Source organism: Loxodonta africana, chromosome 15, assembly GCF_030014295.1.
Source record: "Loxodonta africana isolate mLoxAfr1 chromosome 15, mLoxAfr1.hap2, whole genome shotgun sequence".
Taxonomy (NCBI): Eukaryota; Metazoa; Chordata; class Mammalia; order Proboscidea; family Elephantidae; genus Loxodonta; species Loxodonta africana.
This window is the reverse complement of record NC_087356.1, coordinates 12,295,844-12,313,971: the sequence shown is the minus strand read 5'-3', so window position 1 is coordinate 12,313,971 and position 18,128 is coordinate 12,295,844.

Genomic DNA, 18,128 nt, shown 5'->3' with positions numbered 1-18,128 from the left:
AGACATATCCATAATTCCTGAGGGACTGAATTACTGGGCTGAGGGCTGTGGAAACCATGGTCTCAGGGAACATCTAGCTCTATTGGCATAACATAGTTTATAAAGAAAATGTTCTACATTCTACTTTGGTGAGTAGCATCTGGTATCTTAAAAGCCTAAGATACTCCACTGGTCTCGCCCCTTCAGGACCAAGGAAGAATGAAGAAAACTAAAGATACAGGGGAAAGATTAGTCCAAAGGACTAATGGACCACATCTACCATGGCCTCCACCAGACTGAGTCCAGTAAAACTAGATGGTGTCCAACTATCACAACTGACTGCTCTGACAGGGATCACAATAGATGGTCCCAGGCAGAGCTGGAAAAAAATGTAGAACAAAATTCTAATTCAAAAAGAAAGACCAGATTTGCTGGCCTGACAGAGACTGGAGAAACCCTGACAGTATGGCCCCCAGACACCCTTTCAGCTCAGTAATGAGGTCACTCCCGAATTTCATCCTTCAGCCAAAGATTGAACAGTCCTGTGGAATAAAACAAGACTATTTTTTTTTTTTTTAAAGGAGTGCACCAGCCCTGCAGCAGGACTGGAAGACAGTAGGGAACAGGAAAGCTGGTGATAGGGAATCCAGGGTTGAGAAGCGAGAGTGCTGTCGTGTCATGGGCTTGTTAACCAATGTCATAGAACAATGTGTGTACTAACTGCTTGGTGAGAAACTAGTTTGTTCTGTAAACCTTCACCTAAAGTACAATTTTAAAAAAAATAAAACACACACACACAAAAGAGAAGGCATTTCCTACCTCTGGAAACTTCTCTTATTTAAAATTCTAAAGTTTGGTCCAGATACTATTCTAGGTACTGGAAAAAAAAAAGGTACTAGATACCACTAATAAAGGCAAACCATTGACACTGAATTGTACAGGTAGAAATTGTTGAGAAGGTGTATGTTTTCACCACAATAAAAATAACGAAACCATTGACTTTCATTATGTAAATGTCCCTGATTGACAATTTGTCCTTTACTTTTGTCTCTCTCTCTCTCCATTTTCTCTCCTGTTTCTTCAGTTTTGAGTAAGAGGAGGCCACAACTTCAAGGTCAAGTTAAGTGAATATACCATTTCTATAATCTTCGTAATTTTTCTACTTCCCTACACTCATTCCTTTGCTTCTCTTTCCCATTTTGCTTTTCTTTCATTGCCTTCTTCCAACCCTTCAGTTGTTTACTTTTCATCAGTTATTATTCACCATTGTTTACATCTTTCTTTTCACAAAACATTTCCTATAGGGCATTCCTTTCACTTTCAGTTGGCCCCTCCCATTTTTCTAGCTCATCATTCCCTGTATCTGAACTGCCCTTTCCTCCTATTTAAGAATGTGGGTTATAGACTCCAAACACTAGGATGCTAATCTAGGCCTTTCCACCTACCAGCTATGTAAACTCTCTTAAGCTCAGTTTTTTTCTGTGTACAATTAGGATGATAATAGTACGTACTTCAAAGAATTTTAGTGAAGTTTAGATGAAAAAAAGAGTGTAAAGTGCTTAGCACAGTGTCTGGCATGCTTATTGAACGTTAGTTGTTATTTTTTTTTATTTCCTTGATTTTTTATTATCTCAGTTATTATAAAATTAAGATTGAAGAAACTTCAATTTTTAAAAAGCCAGCTTTCAAAGAGAAAAATGTCAAGATGGAGTTTAAAGACTTGATTAGTGTCTACAAGGTGAATCAGTCAGGTTCCAAGAAGAAAGCTAAGGTTCACTCATATTGGATAATTTGAGGAAAATTTAATAGAAGACTGCTTACAAAAAATACTGAAATAAGGCACAGTGCAGCACCCTGGGGCTTGTAATACCAGGAAGCCATTACTAAATGAGGCCCAAAGGAGCAAGACTACTAACAGGTAGATGGTAGGTCACAGGTACGTGGAAAAGGCCGCCTGACAGGAGTCATGGCCAAGGAGACAAGGCCACACGGTGCAACTGAAGGGTCCAAAGGCATACGTTGTCCAAACTCTCTATCCCCCCTGCTTTTGATCCCCTGACAATGCTCCCTACTGGCCAAACCCACGTAAAAGTCAGCTTCCTGAGACCCACAACAGATGGGAAAATGTGGAGAATGGATCTAGAGAGGTGTGGATTCTGGTTTGGCAGTGACTCTGTTGGGCGAGCCTGGAGCTGTCAGTTATTCTAAGTCCCCCAGTGATCACGTCATACTTGCTCAATTACAATTCATACTCTTTGTATGTGCAATTGAATGAATTAATAAACGTCTTTTTTTTTTTTTATGTCTTTAGGAGACTAGTCATCTTAGTGGTTACCTCCAACTTTAAATCGGAACTAAATACTTTACCATGGCGCTCCCTATAAATTCATATCACGTTTATGACCTAAGATTACAGTTGCAATTGCCATTATATTTACATATTTATTATGACTATGCAATAAAAAAATGCCTTAATTAGATGATGATATTGTAACTAACAGCCCATACCACTTGATTCATGAGGAAGATTAGAAACAAAATATTATGTGTATTTACTCTCAGGTTCATACTGCCTGACTCTGCCAGCTTGTTTTAATTAGCTCCTTCGGAAACACCTTGGACTCTCCACTACTAGTTGCAATTGAGGCAAAAATAGGAGTCTGTGGTATAAAGGACAAATCTGTGAGTGAAATGTACGTGTGATGGTTAAGATTGTGCGTCACCTTGGCTGGGCCATGATTCTCAGTGATCACCCCCATGATGGGATCTGCTGAGTGGTACCAGTGGTGGGGCCTGTGGTGGTTCACCGCCCCTCAGCCTTCGTCTCTCTGCCTTCCGCTACCTAGTTCCTTCCTGCTCACCTCGCTGGGGTTTTGACCTGTTCTAGGTCCTGCAGCTGGCTTCTGTTCTTCTGACCTCTGGTTCTTGAGACTTGAGCTAGCAGCTTGCCTGCCAATCTTGAGACTCAGCAGTCTTCACAGCCTGCCACAGCCCTGCTCTCCGGCCTGTGGACCTTGGGGTCCACAGCCCCTGTGGCTACATGAATCAGGAGAATTCTCTTTCCTGACCCACGGATGTGGGATGTTACAGCCTCTGAAAACCACGTGAAACATTTCCTTGATATAAATCTCTCTCTCTATATATACACTTTACTGGTTTTGCTTCTCTAGAGAACCCAGCCTAAGGCAGTATGTATTCATATGAGTTATTTTTTGGGGGGCCAGTATTTAAATTCTCAGTGATTGCATGAAACCACCTGAGAAGGAGATTGGCCTCTTTATCTCAAGAAAAACCGTATTTTCTCTTTTCTGATCATGGGAAAAAAAAAAAAAAATTTTTTTTTTTTTCATTAGAGTTAGATAATTTGCCACATTTCCTACTTGTCTTGGCTGAAAGGAAGCTTATGGTCCAAGGTTTGTGCTCAAATATATCTACTATTTAATAATTACAAGAGAAATGTATTTTATTTCTTATTTTAATCCATTTCCCTTGTTATTCCAATTTTTATTTTATTTTATGTTCTTTTAAACAAATTCAAAGTTTTGAGGGAATTTTTGTGACTACATAATGTACAAAACAATATTTTCAATATTTGCAAATTCTCTATGAGGCACGTTTTTATAAGCTTTGTGAACTATTTTCTGAGTAGACACCAATCCCAAAATTGCTGAGCTCATTTCTTCATGGAAGATTGATTTGCTTATCAAATTATGTCAAAATTGGTGCATTTAGGATCCAACGCTTCTCTATTGAACTGAATTCGACCACAAACTCCTTTTTATGGCTGCACAATAATAATAACAATAAAAATATGTAGAAACAAAGAAGGCCTTTAAGGGATTAGTGTAGAGTTTGGTAATTCCACCCAGATGCTGTAATCATAAGGGCCCAAATTTTTATGTTGCCAAGTTCATCAAAAGGGGAGATAACACTCCCTGGAGAAGAGAGTTCTTCACTCACGCCACATTAGACACTTTGAGAACAAATTTCATTTGTCACAGCTCTGTCGTGTTGGCACTGAACAATATGAAACTTGTCCATCATATTAATAATCAAAAGAAAGGCTGATCCATCCAGAGCAATTTAGGCTAGAAAGTTATTTGAAGCAGCAAAGCTTTTATGAGTAGGCCAGATGTTCCGTGATGAATTATTCCAAACAGAAGAACCAATTGTGAAATTAGCTCTGGGACACAAGAAGGGGTTGCGTTTGAGAGTCTCTATAGATATAATCATCTACCTTTTTATACGGAACATGTTCATGAGCCTCTCCTAACAATTTGCTTTAATCTGGAAGAATGAAACGTTAGGCACTGAAATATTATAAACTATTGTATTTTTTTAGTTATTGTATTAACTCAAAGAAGGTAAAGCTTTATCAAACAACTGCAAGTGAGCCTCCAGGAAAAGTGAGGCCCAATCTCCTACTTAACCGCCCCATAAAATGTGGCCTGCATTCGCAGAATCTTTCACTTATTGAGTGCTTAATGCAACCCAATTCTTTCATGGCGCAAATAGCTAAACGTTTTAGAGCACCGGCTGCTTTTAGCATTAGGCCGTATAATCCTGTTGTTGACGACTTTCTACAACCACTTCCTAAATGAGAGAGGGGGATTGGGGATTAATGTTTTATACCAGTAGATAGATTAAACTAAGATATAAAATATGCATTAGACTACACTCCACTGATTTTGCTCTGAAAGAAAGTTGATTGTTTTAGGCTTCTCGTGTCAGAATAGATTTTTCAGTTTTTCAGGATTGTGGATTAGTGGCTTTGATGCAGAAAATACATTACAGGGAGAAAACAGCAGCCATTCCTTCCCAATAAAATGTGAGATAGGAAAATATCTGTGTTTCCATTTTTTAAATGCTTAACTGTTTTCTTCATTACACGTGTTTATAGGAAGGCTAGTTATGAAATAACAAGATAATTTCTAACAGGTAACAGAAGCTTAATTCACAGTCAGGGCCTGCTTATCAGGGTCTATTTGGCTCACGAATGGCCAGCTTTTGACTAAGAAGGTGAGAGGGACTTCTGGCTTGCAGCCACCTCCCCTGACAGCTATCGATTATTTATCCTCATAGAAAAGAGAAGAAAGGGGGACTTTGTAGGGTTGACACCAGACTGCTTATGCTACCCCGTTAATTTGAGGTTTCTTAGGCTGTAATCTTTACAGAAGGAGATCGTCAGGTCTTTTCTCCCGTTGAGCCATTGCGGGGGCTTAAACTCCTGACCTTTCAGATAGCAGCCAAGCAATGGTTAAGACCTTGTGCCACCGGGGCAACCTAGGAAACCCTATGGGGCAGTTCTACCCTGTCACATAGAGTCACTATGAGTTGGAATAGACTCGATAGCACACAACAACAAAAACAAATGCCTTTAAGATCTGGGGATCTGGTTCAGCATCCTCAATATCATTTATTTAAATATCATCACCCAATTCTGACTTTGGCTGTCACTTAAATCTAAAGTTTTCAATGCATGCAAGTGCAACCCATTACTGTCAAGTCGATTCTGACTCGTAGCGACTATATAGGACAGAGTAGAACTGCCCCATAGAGTTTTCCAGGAGTTCCTGGTAGACTCAAACTGCCAACCTTTTGGTTAGCAGCTATAGCACTTAACCACTACACCACCAGAGTCTCTGCACGCAAGTACAGGGGATATCATTTCAAATACATGTATAGAAATAACCAGAACGAATATACAAAATCAGGAGTATCCTGGGAAAAAACTCAATTCACCTGATGTGGTAGTTTCTGATCATGATAATTACGATCCTGATACTCATTTCTGGTTTTTGCTTGGTTTGAACAAATCTCTGTTCAATGTATCACGTTTTTATTTTTGTTTTTGGGGCCGGCTCAGCTTTAATTTCTAAATAAAATAAACAAAGTCAGTACAATGACAGAACTAATAACCCAAGAGCTAACATTTTATGAGCTCTCATTCTATACAGGTAATGTTCTAAATGCTATACACTTATTAAATCATTTAATTCTTAAAACAACTCTATGATATAGGAGCCCTGGTGGCTCAATAGTTGAGAGCTCAACTGCTAACCAAAAGCTTGGCAGTTCAAATTCACTGGCTGCTCCTTGGGAACCCTATGGGGCAGTTCTACCCTGTCCTATAGGGTCACTATGAGTCAGAATCGACTCGACAGCAACAAACAACATGATATAGGTACCAATATTACCTCCATTTTACAGATCTGTAAACTAAGGCACAGAGAGGTATGGTAAATTGTTCAAGGTCATTCAGTTAATATAGGGCAGAGCAAGAATTCAAAGCTAGAACATTTGGCTCTAACTCATGATCTTAACTAATACCGTACAAGCAAGAGTGAAACTTTCTTTATCTTAAGGCAGTAACTTGGGAAAGAGTCAAAGATTTCATTTAACATGTTTTTTATACAATAGTCTCTAGTGTTAACACATCCCACAGTGCTATAGAAAAAAAAAAAATTAAAGAGTTAAACATAATATCCACACTGAAGAATTTAACAGTCTGCTGGATAGCTACACAGTAAACCTGAAGGAAAAAGGTAAGGTTAGCATAAATTGAGAAAGAGGGTATGTCATATTTACATACAGGTGCATAAAAATACGCACCCTCAAACGCATCTGGGCCAATTTTTGAAAGATGATTGGTCCTCCAATTTGCTAATTATTTTAGAGATCTTAATGATGTGAAAGTAGATTACAATGTAAAGGGGAGGAAAATAATCTCATTCAGGTGTGTTTAACAAATCAAGAAATGTAGCTGTCGTAAAGACGTTTTCTTAAAAGCTGGCCTTCAAACGTTTGACTGAAGACCAAATAGCATGCACTCACATGCAAGTCATTGCCAAAATCTTCCAAGTTAACACGGAAAATGAATTAAGTAGAAGCAGAGCATGGTAATTAATATTATCAGATTTTGAAGGAGCCAATCAGGTATTTCCAAACACAACAACATAGTATCTGAAAATACTAATTAATGGACTCCAAAAAAAAAAAATTTTTTTTTTTTTTTTAAGGGTGTGGATTGCCGTAGTTATCCAGTGCTGTTATAACAGAAATACGATAAATGGGTGGCTTTCAGACATTTATTTTCCCACAGTTTAGGGGGCTAGAAGTTCGAATTCAGGGCACTGGCACTAGGGAAAGGCTTTCTCTGTCGGCTCTGGGGTAAGGTTCTTGTCTCTTTGAGATTTTGCTCCTGGGCGATCTTCTTGTGGCTTGGCATCTCTCTTCCCCCCATCTCTGCTTGCTCCCTGGTGTGTTTAATGTCTTTTATGTCTCAAAAGAGATTGACTTAAGACACACCCTACACTAATCCTATGTCATTAACATAACAAGGAAAACCTATTCCCAAATGGGAAGGATAAGCACAGGCATAGAAGTTATGATTTGCAACACATATTTTGGGGGGACATAATTCAATCTATAATACAGAGGAAAATGTTTTTTAGTGAAAGTTTATTGGCTTGGGTCTCACAAAATAAATGGGCCTAACATTTGTTCCCTGGTCATAACTATCGAGCTCCAGTAGAAGGGGACCACCACGAATATTGTAACTTAGGAATCGCCACATGAAAGAGGTATCCAAAAATTAACCGTTAGAAGGGAGGAATGTTGCCCATTAGCTAAAACTCATGTCCTTCTCCGTCTTAGCTCCATGGTTATATTTTTAGACTCTTCCGAAGGAGAAGGCTATAATCAAAACTGAAAGAGCTAGAACTCTTTATAACATTATTGTTGTTAGCTGCCTTCCAGTTGATCCTGAATTCCTGGTGACACCATGCGCAGTAGGATCGGACCATTGCGATTCACAGGGTTTTCACTGGCTGATTTTTGGAAGTAGCTTGCCAGGTCTTTCTTCCCAGCCTATGGTAGTCGGAAGCTCCACAGAAACCTAGTTAGCATCATAGCAACATACAAGCCTCCACTGTGTGTAGGAATACTCCAAATTGAAACACCCGGCTGGAACAGAAGAGTTAAACATATGAAAGACTTACCCCTCTCTCTCAGAAGGTGGGAGCCCTTGGTAGACTCCTCTCTGCCCTGTGTTTCCCCAACTCAAGAATCGTATTACTCTCAGTAAATCTCTTTGCTTTTACTTTAAGAGAAGTGAGCATTCTTACTTTTCGACAGCGAACAGACGGGTGGTGGCACTTAAGGTGCACTGGCTGGAAATCGAACCCTGGTCTCCCACATCAAAGGTGAGAATTCTACCACTGGACCACAACTTCCTTTTTATAATATTAGGGCACATTGCTCCAGAGTCATCGAATGGAGAGTAACCCAAATGCACACATTCTCCCCATTTAAACAGAAACCACTGGCTGCATAGCTTCAACACTGTGGGAGCTCCCAGTCATCAGTCGTGGCACCTGGCAAGTGGCAGTCACTGCAGAAGACTCATACTCATCAAGAACAGCCTTGTTTGTGTATTTATACAACACCCTTCTTTGAATCCGCAAATACCTTGGGGTACAGAGATCCCGCATTAGTAGTTGGTAAGTTCGGTTCCTTGCCAAGGCATGTCAGGTGCAGCCACCACCATTCTGTCAATGGAGCCTTGCTTGTTGCTATGACGCTGTACAGGTGCAGCAGAGCTTCCAGACTAGGAATGAAGGTCTGGTAGTCTCCTTCCAAAAATCAGCCAGTGAAAACCCGGTGGATCACAGCCCTGATTCACAACCAGTCATAGGGATGGCGCAGGGCTAGGCAACACTTTGTCCATTAGCCATGGAGTCACTGTGAGTCGGGGGTGACTCAGCCACAGCTAGCAGCAATAAGATGGTAAGAAGTTGGTGAAAGTGAGTGAAATTTGAATTGTTCCAGATTGGAGTGAGGCAAAAGAAATGAAGGTGCTCTGTGTTGTTAGCTCCGGATGTGCACGTATATAGACCGTGACCAGGCTGACAGGGAAGAGATTACGAAATCTGAAGTTTAAAAGGACTCATTTACTCAATTCAAAAATAATTCCCTATTAATTTTTGCCTTCTGTTTTTATGTTCTCATGCAAGACCACTGCAAAAACTTAAAGATGAACTTGAAGCTAAAACGGAGAGAAACTGTAAAGTCGAAAAAAGTTCATACGTAGCCAAAGGGCAGTTACGCATTTAGTCACTGAAAAGAACATTAAACAGGCACAGAATCCAGACAGCAGCACCAACAGGGACAAACGTGAGCTCCTGGTTCATTCCTGCCCACGAGTTCCAAATCCTCCAAGCCTGCAAAGCTCTCTGAAAACTTGCAAATGAGGTACCAACCCTATGGAGAGAAAGAAAGCCTTTGACTATTCCAAGAAGGGAGATGCTTAAATTTTCAAAGGCTCCCCTGACCCGGGGAGTTAAGAGCTCTGGCTGAACCTCCAGATTGCTTATAAAAATATGAAGACTTCCCTTTTTTTTATTTCAAATAACAGATTGGAATAAAACCATCCCACAATTTGCAACATTTTCAACATCTTACTCCCATCAGCTTCCCTGACCTTTTCTTGTTACGTACAGACCATGTTCATTAATCATTGTTCTTCATAAGGCTGAATTCATTAGGTTTTAAAGCTGTTATAGATTCACAGCTGTTCGTCACAATGAGTTGTTTAAAAGGGTATGTGTGTGGGGAGGGGGTGATTAATGCCTCATTAGCACCCCTTTGTTTCCTCTCAAATAATATCAAGTTATTAATACAGCAAAAAAGAGCCCACTCATGTTCTGGAGAAACTGGCCTGTGTTAAAAAATTAGATTAAAAAATATGCTTACATCCTTCTAAGCATAAATTATTAAGCTACAGATTGAGATAGTGTCTTTTTTCCTGCATGTACAATCAAAGGAATACAGGGAAGTCTGTTATATCCTTCATCTCAGTGCGGCCCTGTTTCATGCCTACCACTGTGCTTGGTGTGGGTAGAACAAAAAAGTGCTATCAAGGAACCGTCTGCAAGGTGCAGAAACGTCTTTCAGATTGATGGAGATGTTTCCATACAGGAAGTAGTTAGAAAACAATATAAGGCTTATGATGGATGTGTCATTTTTGAGCCTGACAGCTCGACAGTGCCAGCGGAGGAAGAGGACAAACTTCTCAGACAGCCAGGGAGGCCAGGCTTCGAACTCAGATCTGTGGCCTACTACGTCACCTCAGGCTGCATCCTTAATCTTCCGGAGCCTTTTTTTCTCATTTGTAAAATGCAGAAATTGAGGAAGTCTCTGGAAAGCTCACCCAGCACAGTGCCTGGCAATAAAGAGCTTGGCCAGAGATCAGCATAGGGCTGAGTTTAATTAGGAAATGTGTGATGTGCCCCTTAGGGAGGCTAATACAAACATGTTAAGTGCCATCAAGATGGTTCTGACTCAAGTGGCCATACTATGGCCCATGCAAACATAAAAAACAAACCAAACCCATTGCTGTCGAGTCCATCCCAATCCACATCAACCCTATAGGACAGAGTAGAACTGCCCCATAGTGTTTCCAAGGAGCACCTGGTAGATTCGAACTACCAACCTTTTGTTAGCAGCTGAACTCTTTAACCACTGTGCAACCAGGGTTTCCGTCCAAACATAGCTGGTGGTAATAGCTATCAGAGTCCACAGGGAATTTGAGCCCTACCCTCTACTGCTTCTCTCCTCATACCTGGGTTTCATTTTATGCTCATTTTCAGGCCCACTGACAGGTGAAAGATGTTGATGACGACGGACTCCTGGAGGTCAGGTCCTCAGACTGGGTTATGTTGGGGATTTAAAAACTTCATACATGAGGTGCCATTAGCAGACTGCCGGGCACACAGTATACACTCAGCAAATGTTAGCTCTTATCTTTGTTGTTCTTCTTCTTTTTATTACCATTATTGCTATTTTAATTAATTATCTGGTTCAAAATATAATAAGAGATTTTATGGCCACCTTCAGCTATTTGAAAAGCTTAGCTAAAGAAAGGAGTAGTGAAGAGGATTCACTTTTATTTAAAAGGACAGATCTAGGGCCTTTTAACCAAGAAAGAACTCTGTTCTACAGGAGGAAACTCTTTTTGTGATTATAGCTGCCCAATGATTCAATGACTGTTTTGAAACATGGAGACCTCTCTTACATTAGAACATTTGCCGACACCCAGAGGAGTTAGTTCTAGATGACCTCTGAGATCCCTTAAAGACTAAGGTGTGTCTCTTATAGGCAGCATGTAGATGGATCGTGCTTTTTTTTTTTATCCATTCTGCTGTTCTCTGTCTCTTTATTGATGCATTTAGTCCATTTACATTCAGCGTAATTATGGATTTAGTGCTGTCATTTTGATGCCTTTTTTTTTTTTTTGATAGTTTCTTTGTTCCATTTAATTTGCTGTGTTGAGTCATTTTTCTTTACGTACTTTCTTTTCCTCTTTTTCATTGTTGTTGATTTTGTGTTTGTTTAGGCTTTATGTTTTTCTTGTTTTTTTTATTTTGATGTGTAGGATTGTTAGTCTCCTTTGTGGTTACCTTAATATTTACCTCTCTTTTTCTAAGTTTAAACCAATCTTTTATTTCTTTGTATCGCCTTGACTTCCTGTCTATATGAAAGATCTATGACTACATTTTTTAGTCCCCCTTTTTTGTTTTAATGTTGTCATCTTTTATATTGAAGTCTTTCTCCCTATTTTCACCATTTTAGCTTTGATTTATTTTTGTGATTTTCCTATCTGGGTTTATATCTGGTTGCTTTGTCCTGCGCTCTAGTCTTGGGTTGTTATCTGATGTTACTGATTTTCTAACCAGAGGACTCTCTTTAGTATTTCCCATAATTTTGGTTTGGTTTTTGCAAATTCCCTAAACTTCCATTTATCTGGAAATGCCCTAATTTCGCCTTCATATTTGAGAGACAGTTTTGCTGGATACATGACTCTTGGCTGGCAATTTTTTTCCTTCAAGGCTTTAGATATGTCATCCCATTGCCTTCTTGCCTGCGTGGTTCCTACTGAGTAGTCTGAGCTTAGTTTTATTGACTCTCCTTTGTAGATGACCTTTCATTTATCCCTAGCTGCTCCTACAATTCTCTATCTTTGGTTTAGGCAAGTTGGATTATAACATGTCTTGCTGACTTTCTTTTGGGATCTACCTTGTGGGGGGTTCGATGAGCATCTTGGAAAGATATCTTCTCATCTTTCATGATATCAGGGAAGTTTTCTGCCAACAAATCTTCAACAACTCTCTCTGTATTTTCTTTTATCTGCCCCTGTTCTGGTACTCCAATCACTTGTAGATAATTCCTCTTGATAGAGTCCCACATAATTCTTAGGGTTTCTTCATTTTTTTTTAATTCTTTTACCCAATTTTTCCTCAAATATGTTGGTGTCAAGTGCTTTGTCTTCAATCTCACTAATTCTGACTTCCATTGCCTCAATTCTGCTCCTTTGACTTTCTATTGAGTTGCCTAATTCTGAAATTTTATGTTAATCTTCTGGATTTCTGTTTGCTGTCTCTCTATGGCTTCTTGCAGCCTGTTAAATTTGTCATTATGCTCTTCTCTAATCTTCTTAAGTTCCTCTATTTCTTTATCTGTCTGCTCTTTGGCTTGCTCTGCTTTTTGCCTGATCACCTTCCTGATCTCTTGAAGTGTTCTGTACATTAATCTTTCGTATTCTACCTCCAGTAATTCCAGAAAGTTCTCTTCATCCAGAAGATTTCTTGATTCCTTGTTTTGGGAGCTTGCTGAAGCCATCATGGTCTGCCTCTTTATGTGATTTGATATTAACTTGTCTCCTAGCCATCAATAAGTTATTGTATTTATTTATGTTTATGTTTATGTTTCCTTACTGTGTTCTAGCTTCTTGTTTTGTTTTGATATGCCCAAATAGACTGTTTGTGTGAGCTAGTTAGATTATTGGCACCTTTGTAGCTCTAACATTCTGTCTCCAGGTGTTAGAGCTGTTGCTAGGTATATAAGCCCAGGAGTCCCTTTATTTTCTTGTATGGATTCAGCTCGGGTGTCCAGGTAGTTGGTCACCAAGTGTGTCATGCAGGCTCTCACTTACAGTTAGATGGGCAGGGTGACTGGTGTGTGCACAGGTAACTGACTTCAGTAGGGGGTCACATGCTCAGCAAGGCAGGAGGCTGACAGTCACCCCTGAGTGTCTGTGAGGAAAGTGTGTCCCTGTTCCCTAGGGCACATACGTGGGTAGGTTTTTCAGGCAGACCGTGGGCTCCCAGTACTGTGGGCTGTAAGGATAGGAAGACACCACTTATTTTTGGACCCCTACTTTTTTTTTTATGTGGGTGGCTAGGTGGCATGGGTGGAGCCACCAGTCTTCAGGCCCCACCCTGCTTAATAGGCAGAGTGGTGTAAAAGATCACGAATCTGCCTCTCCACCATATAGCTGATACAGTTGATGTTAGACGTCAGGTATATACCCTTTTGTACTGTGCTAATGAGGGTCTATGCTGTTATAATGGGCCCACACAGCTCTATACAGGGGTGAAAGGCAAAGTCTGTGGGCCCCTAATGCCTGCGCCTAGGGAAATGAGCTGTTTCTGCCCTGAGTTCCCGTCTTAGGGGAGTTGGCAGATTATTTTTTCCCATTTGTTAATTTGTTCCCTCTCCAAGGCCGGGAAAGTAGCTCGGAGTGTGTGACTGGTTCTACTTCCGGCCCAGAGGGCGTGGCAATCTCTGAAGCCAGCTCAGACCCAGTACTGAGCAGAAAGGGGACAGGTAAATTAGTAGAGAGGCTTTTCCCAAAGGGGTGTTTTTTGATCCGTGTAGTAGGTTAGACGTGTACTTATCTTTTGCAGATTGAGCACCGCTTTTCACTGATTGTGGGGGTATACATGGACTGTCTCCTGCTGGGTCTCTCCTGGTGTGGAAAATATGTCCCAAATGCCACTGCTTGCCTCACCATGCTTGCACCAGTGGATCAGGCCTGCGGGATGCTGGTTCCCACCAGGTCAGGTCTGGCAACTCCTCACTGCTTCTGAACCATCTCTCCCTCCCCCTGCCACTCAGTCCGATTCCTCCACTTTGCCTTTGATGTTCAGGGATCCTAGACTGTCATATATAATCAATTCACTTGTTTTATCAGGTCTTTGTTGTAAAAAGGACAACAGGAAGTGTTTGACTTCTCCGCCATCTTGGCCCCACCCTCTCACTGATACTTTCCTTATTCTGTAATATTTGCTGCCATACTTTTGGCATTATTTGTTAAACAAGGTAAATGTAATTCTTCCCTACCTCCAGTTTCTGCAGTCATGAAATTAACAGAAGCCTCTGAAAATGACTTTGTTTATTCATTTGGCTTTTCAGCAAATCTCTCCCAGTCAAATCTTCCAGAATTTGCATTGTAAAGCCAAGTTCTATTATGATGATTTTATAATACAAATGGAGTGCCTGGGAAGTGCAAATGGTTAAGCCACTCAGCTGCTAACCAAAGGTTGGAGGTTCCAGTCCATCCAGAGGTGCCTTGGAAGAAAGACCTGACAATCTACTTCTGAAAAAATCAGCCATTGAAAATGCTATAGAGCACACATCTACTGTGACACACATAGGGTTGCCATGAGTTGAAATTGACTTTTCAGCAACTGTTTTTTTGTTGTTGTTGTTGTTTAATAATGCAAATGGGTTCGTTTTGAAACTAAGAAAACATGCATGTGCGAGTGAAAACAATAGTGGATAACATTCATTCATTCAGTGCCTACTATGAATTAGGCATTGTTCTAAGTACTTTTTGCATTGATAATCAATTTAAAACTTGCTACAACCTGATAAGTGATATTATTATTATCTACATTTTACACACGGGCAAACAAAAACCCAGAATAGCTAAGAAACTCACCGAAGGCTTTATGGTGGTGAAGTGGCAAATTTAGGAGTGAACCCAGGTGCAGTGCTCCAGATCTGTGTGGGTAACCACTGTGTGAACTGTGATCCACCAACGGGACAAAGGACTTTTAATGGAACTAACTAATATATGCATGTATATATATGTGTGTTAGGGGAGAAAATTCAGAGAACAACATGGACTCTGCCAGGAAGAATGGCCGTTGGGCCCATCTTCACAGACTTGCAGCTGAGCTTTGTGAAATGAAGGGCTGCAATGAGAAAGTGAAGTTGCAGTGTCCACACAAAAATCTCTGTGAGACTCTGGGCCTGGGCACAGTCTTCCTTTGGGATCCTGGAGACAGGATGGCAGGAAGGTGAGTTTGCCTGTGGGAAGGATGGCATTTTCTCACTGCAGCAGAGGTTTGGAAATAATCCAACAGCAGAAGCCCCAACAGGAAGTGGCAATAGGGAGGGGAGAGACAGCACCAGCTGCAGTACCATGAGGAGGCATCTTCAGAGCTTGCTGGATGACATCGCCAAAGGGAAGGGTAAGAAACAGCAGATGTTTCATGTTGTCTGAGGGTGCTTGCTCAGGAACACCCACAGGGTACTTCTTGGGTACTTCCACCTGTATTTGGTAAGACTTTGGAGGGTGAAACAAGAAGTCACACAATGGCTATCAGGATGGAAAAAAAGAGAAAGCAGTTGTCACCTACACTTCGGTCAATAATCTTATACCGTCACAGAGAACATGCATCTACAGTTGAGGGGCTCTTTTTGTGTCTTTTCAAGGAAACTGAGGGAACCACTGTCTCCTTCACTCTCCAATTCAGTGTTAAATGCCAACAAACACACAAATAAACGTGTCCTAAGGTTAGAAGAGGTTGATAAAGCTTTGGTTCTCTAAATCAACATAGAAAATAGAAATGGTATTATCCAAAGGCCTTTCTCAAGGTAAAGAAATTACCTTTTAAAAAACAGGTATTGTTTCTTGAACTTGACAGGAAAGCCAATTTTTGTCTGAGAAGACAAAGATCTAATAAAGTAAATTCCTGTGGAGTACCTTGCTTGACCTTTGACAAATGTAGGTAGATCAGAAAGCACTGATCAGTTAGGAATAATTTATCAAGTATCTGCTGTTTTAGGACCTTATCCTAGTTGGTTTTGAGAGGATGAGAGAAGAACAGAGTATTGAGAAGAAGGTTTTAAGAAATGAGAAGAGACATGAGACCCTTAGAAACTCATAGTCTAGCTGGAGAGAGATTAAACTACTCTGGCAAGAAATCAGACCTACCCCAGACTAATCTGCAGCTTCTAAAACCTCTGTTAATCTCCCCACAGTTCTAATCAGGGAGATCAGACAAAAGGAAGTATATGTGGAGGCCTATAAATGAGCCCAACTCCACTCATCCCTGGGCCCAGAAATCGCACACAAAGCTACAGGTGTAAGAAAATGCAACAGCTGTGCATCTCTGGGAGCCAGCTGTTCTTTCTCTCTCTGGGGAGGACAGTATGTAAGCAGAGCCCTGTGCTCCCTAAAAAAAAAAAAGGCTGGTAAAATGAAAAGTTCAAGCTGGAGGACACAGAAGGGAGGAAGATGGCAGCGACACATGTAGATAAGATAGGAGAGTTGGCAGCTGCCTTTGTGGTGATTGAAGGAATGCGCCCTGTCTGCCCAAAATATCCCTCCAGCTGACTTTGTCACAGCACCTGAAATTTCCCCTTCATACATTCTGCTGTGCAACCTATCATGAGCCAAGCTGTCAAAACTTAAATATATAAACCCTTGGCTCAAATCAGCCTTTTAGCTTTTAATAGAATGTCCACATGTCTTCATTTGCCTAGAACAGCCAAGGATTTTGCCCTGATTTCATTATTAAGAGTGCCCTCTTTCAATCTCAAAAGCATTATTCTTATCCACTCTAGTCTCTAATCACCTAGAATAGATCTGAGAGAACAAATTAAGAAAAGAACATCTTAACAGTGGTGAGAAGGATAAACTAAGTATCTGAAGACTGGCAAAAGGAGGAGGCTCCCTGAGCAGACATTAAACCACTATGACTCATGGTGACCCCATGCGTTTCAGAGCAGGAAGGCACTCCACAGGACTTTCTATGGCTGTGAACTTTCAGAAGTAGATTGCCAGGACTTTCTTCTAAGGTGTCTCTGTGTGGACTCAAACCTCCAACCTTACAGTTAGCAGCCAATCACTTTAACCGTTTACATCACCCGGGAATTCCTGGGTAGACATTAAACCCCACCAAAAGGAGTCAGACCAAACAAAGATGAAGAAGCTGAAAACTAACCCTTTTAAGCCTTATAGCTTCTCTTTCAATGAGGTTGAATGGGATAAAGCCAAATTTGAGGACTGATGAATTGTTGTTAGGACCAAATACTACATTAAATGGTCTTCAGGGGTATGTTCGTATATTCTGAGTTCTTCTTGCCAATCTTTAAAATTTTGATGTTCTACTTACTATTTTTTACTTGAAGGCCTATAAAATCTAAATTGAACTACAAGTAACTTTTCTTTGAGAATTTTAGAAAAGACCTGAGATAATGAGAAAGAAGGTATTCTAACGTATTACAAAACCAGAATTAGGGTGTACATAGACGTTTACTGTGGCTTCGGTGGTGTCTTAGTTGTCTAGTGCTGCTGTAACAGAAATACCACAAGTGGATGGCTTTAACAAACAGCAATTTATTTTCTCACAGTCTAGTAGGCTAGAAGTCTGAATTCAGGGTACCAGATCCAGGGGAAGACTTTCTTTCTCTGTTGGCTCCAGAGGAAGGTCCTTGTTATCAATCTTCCCCGGGTCTAAGAGCTTCTCAGCACAGGGACACTGGTCTAAAGGATACACACTGCTTCTGGTACTACTTTCTTGGTTTTATGAGCTCCTTCAGTCTCTCTGCTTGATTCTCTCTTTTATATCTCAAAACAACCTAACCTTGTAGATTGAGTCCTGCCTCATTAACTTAACTGCCTCATTAACATCATAGAGGTAGGATTTACAACACATAGGAAAATCACAGCAGATGACAAAATGGTGGACAATCACACAGTACTGGGAGCCATGGCCTAGCCAAGTTGACACACATTTTGGGGGGATAAAATTCAATCCATAACAGGTGGGGAGGTGCAGGCAGCTCATGTGCCCATGTGTGGGAGAGGGCACAGGTACAAAAGGAGGTGCATCATGGTATGCTATGCAGTTAGAAATAATAGATGGGCTCTGTGCATCTTGGTATAGTTGGGTCTTAAACACATAGTGTTGAGGGAAACATTGAGATTCAGATCAATCAATTTAACATCAATTGGCCATTCACACAAATTTAAGGTTTATGCACGATACAATTATACATAGCTTGTAAGAATGCAA